The 4,175-nt window shown below is 38.1% G+C and overlaps 1 pseudogene; it reads left to right on the top strand.

The window, feature by feature from the left end:
• The first annotated feature begins 228 nt into the window (after positions 1–228).
• Positions 229–2,000, top strand: LOC110345455 (large ribosomal subunit protein eL36 pseudogene; annotated as a pseudogene).
• Positions 2,001–4,175: the final 2,175 nt, after the last annotated feature.

A 4,175-nucleotide genomic window follows, 5' to 3' on the forward strand; every position in this document is an offset into this window, starting at 1 on the left:
TCCCCAGGAGATAAACAATATAAAAGCTCTGTGGTTCCTGTCATTCTACCTCCCTCTGACTCAATCACATGGAGGGCAGGTGAGGGAGCTATTTGTCTTTCATGGATGTGAGAGAGCTTACCAGACATAGCCCTCTCTCAGGAGCACATTTGCCTACAGGGACTACAGCCAAAGGTTAAGTAACCCAATGTTTTGTCTCTACCCATGGAGAGAGTAAGGATTGCAAGGATGCAACAAGGAGAAAAAGGAATTGCCCAGGCTAGAGGAGATGACAACACAATGAGCCAGCGAATCTACAGCTGGATATTGCTAGTCCTTGGGAGAGGTGGGGGGGCTCATACCTGGTTTTGTTCATACCAGCTCTCAAAGGCCAGACCCTTTCCTCGTAACAGCAGTGGCTGGCAGCAGTGCCACCACCACATCACTGCTCAAAGTCACCAATAAAGGGTGGAGTAGGAATGCCAATATGGAATATGAGCAAGCTCAAGTTAAATACAAGGAAAATATATAAAAATCAAGGGCCACCCACAACTGCCTGACATAGTTACTTCTCAAGGCTACTGTGAAAGTAGAAGTGAATTACATGTGAAATCCCTTTGGAAAAAAAACATTTGAAGGTCTATAAAATTTGCAAAAGGCATGCCAAATGTTCAACATAAGACTTCGAAGAGAAATGAAACCCAATAATAGAACAGAAAACTCTAAAGAATATTTCTCCTACGTTGTGTCATTTGGGTCTAGGTTGGACTTAAATAACTCTAGTAAAAGAAAATCACAAAGAAATGAAACATCACTAGAACCCACTGCTACATTCATTTCACCTTCTTATCTGGTGTACAAAAGAAAATCTTTAGGTAGACAAGTGCTTTTTATTAAATGCCACCCAGTGATTATTCTACTTAGGAGAAAAGAGGGTGGTTCTGTTTTTATCTTTTTGCTTTTCATTTTTATGCCTATCTCTTTTTCTAATCTCTTCATTTATTCAGTCTTTTCCATTTTTAAGTTAGGAAAAATTACTAGGCAATTTTCATTATTAGATAGTTAACCCTCTGTGTTTGTGCCTAATTGACAAGTTTCAAGGGTAATTTTATTAAAAGTATTTTCACGGTAGCAAAGATAATAACTTTGATTTATCTGTTTTTCTCAGTGCTGAAAATTTCCCTCATGCTCTCTAAGTTTACTGTGAAAGTTAACTGCCAGCAATCTATAACATGACCCTGAAAGTATCTGAAACTCTTCAATATCAGGTGTGAAACAGTTGTAAAACAGTGCACCCTGAAGCAGTCAGAGACTCAAATAACGAGATAACGAGAAAGTATAGGGAAAGAGTGCATCCAATAGTGTATTCTGAGTTAATTTTTTCTATAGAAATATAGCTATTTAGCTGGTCCTTCTGCTGCAGCAGCCATTGATGAGAAGCAGCCACAGTGGCTCTTCGCTACCCCAGGGGACCTCAACAAGGACCACAAGGTGACCAAGAACGTGAGCAAACTGAGCCACGGCAAATTCATGTGGGACGTGATCTGGGAGGTGAGCGGCTTTACTGTCTACAAGGGGCAGGCTATGGAGCTGCTCAAAGTCTCCAAGGACAAATGGGCCCCCAAGTTCGTCAAGAAAAGGGTAGTGATGCACATCCATGCCAAGAGGAAACTTGAGGAGCTGAGCAACGTGCTGGCTGCCATAAGGAAAGCAGCTGCCAAGAAGGACTGAGCCCCTCTCCTCTGTGCAGAATAAGTCTTTGCAGAAATGAAGGAAGGAAGGAGACAGAGAAAGAAGAGAGCAAGAGAGCGTGAGAGAGTGAGAGCAAGAGAAAAGGAGAGAGAATGCAAGCTATTCTTGCCTGAATCTGCTATTTGATTTGTTAATTTCTACCTTTACTCTCTCTTGAACCCCCAGAATGAAATACATGTTCATATTCTGTTCAGAGTTTCATAGGAAGTATCTATCCCATTTATCAATCCAAGGATTCCTGGAATTGATAATAATAACTTCAGACATCCTTAAATTCTGTTTTAATCTAGCAGTAGTACACATAGACACATAGTAGGTTGCCTGTAGTGAGATTGTAGCAGCAATCAAAGTGTTCCTTGATATCCTATGTAGCCAGTGAAAATGCATACATTAATGGGGGTAAGGGGTACTAAAATACACACAAGTCACTGGGTATATGCAATTCCATACCCCAATTATGAGCCAGGATGCATCAATAAATTGTATTAGTGTATACATTTACAAATGCTTTGCTACATGTACTATCCAAAACCTGCTATATACTGAGACACTGACATAAAATAAAAGATTTAATGCAGAAAAAGTAAAGTTTTTGTTTAATTGCTTATTGGTTATACAGTCATTCCTCTGCACCTGTCAGGAACCCCCTCCCCTACTAAAGTTCATGCATGCTCAGGCCCCTTATATAAAATGGCACAGCACTGTATTTGCATACCTACCCACACTCTCTTTATATTTTAAATCATTTCTAGACTATTTATAATACTTAATACAATGTAAACACTATGTAAAAAGTTGTCATATTGTGTAAGGAATAATGACAAGGACAGAAGTCTCACACATTCAGTATCGATGTAATTTTTTCTCCAACACAGTCAATCCAAGGTTGGTTGTATGCGAGGATGTGGAACATGCTGACACAGAAAGCTAACACTGTAAGTTGAGTTACTAAGATTCTGACTGCAAATAATGTATCTTTTCTGCCCACCATTTTAAAAAGTGACTCTATTGCAGTGACAGCTGCACTTTGCTTGGAAAGCTATTGACTTTTCCTTTCTGTTGCCTTAATTTTCTTCTGCAAGAGCACAGAGGGATACAAGTCCAGGTGGGCACTGTGCCTTCAACTGATTATGCTGTGTAACTCAGCAGGGGAAGCTCTTATCTCAGGCTGGGGTTGCCTGTTTAAGAATTTTTTTCCCTTATAAAAGGCATAAGGTAGTAAACACATCTGTAGAAAAAGGTTTTATGTTTTCTTGCTGTTTGTTTTAATCTATTAAAATGATATAATTAAGGTAGGGCACAAAGATGCCTACAAAAGTATACTATCTTCCCTTGTACATGTATGTTGTGGGCCAAGTTTAACCCAGTTGACAGTGTTTGATAATCTGAATGGATTTGACTTTAGAAGTAGTTTTCTACATCCTTGCATAAAGTGGTGTCAGTTTATAAAATACAGAGGCCTAGGATCCATGAGCTTCAAAATTCTAAATGGACCTTGGAATTAGGATGTTATTAAAGACTATTTAAGCTTCACACTATTTCAGCTTGATGTTATTTCCTTCACAGAGTTGGATCATTTCTATGAATTCCTGCCTGCTAATAAACTTTCTTTTAACTCTATGAGGGAGATTTTTAAATTGGAATATTTACATATCATTAAGAAGCATAAAGGTATTATAAATAGCATAACAGCCAAACTTTCTTTTCAAGAAGATGAAATCTGAGTTAAGGATGAAGAATATGCCTCAATTTCAGTTTGCAAAGACATATAATAATATAATCCCATTTATTTCTTTCTTATATGATCTTGAAGTGTTGTCAGCTGTGTATATTAAATTCATCTTGTAGAAAATAGATGTGCGCAGATACTTAAGGCCATTTTCTTAGCTAGCTATGTTTAAGTTAAATGAATAAACACACTTTAATGTCTTAATTATAAGAACAAAATGTGTTGAAATCTATGATCTGCACTATCATTTGGAATAAACTGAAAAATCCTATTAGGTTGGAATGAAGTGGAAAATACTTTTCTCCTCTGGGGATTTTTAATTTATTCAGAATATTTATATAATTGCCTACTAGTGAATCCTTTGAGATGGTACTTTGTTGACGGTGCTCTTTAACTCCAAACACATATTTTTAGGGCAAGGGGGTATTGTAATTAATTTCAGCATGGGAGGAAATCTTCTGTATATTTATCCTTCTCATTGTCTCTTTGCACTCATTTTTCCCTTTTACTGCATGGGTGAGCTCACTATCAATTCCTATGGCTTCTAAGAATTTTGGCTTGGGCCTGGTTGGTTAAGCCTAATAAGAGCATGAACCTAGATGGGGAAATTAAACAGTTTTGCTAACTCAGAAGATGAACTATGTCTGCATTCCAGTTCCAAACCCGAGTGCCTGGCCCTCTGCTAGGAGACAAAGGCTATGCATCTGCATTACCA

Source organism: Heterocephalus glaber, unplaced genomic scaffold (assembly GCF_053883595.1).
Source record: "Heterocephalus glaber isolate CG9 unplaced genomic scaffold, H.glaber_assembly_v1.0 deba00000546, whole genome shotgun sequence".
In the NCBI taxonomy this organism is placed as follows: domain Eukaryota; kingdom Metazoa; phylum Chordata; class Mammalia; order Rodentia; family Bathyergidae; genus Heterocephalus; species Heterocephalus glaber.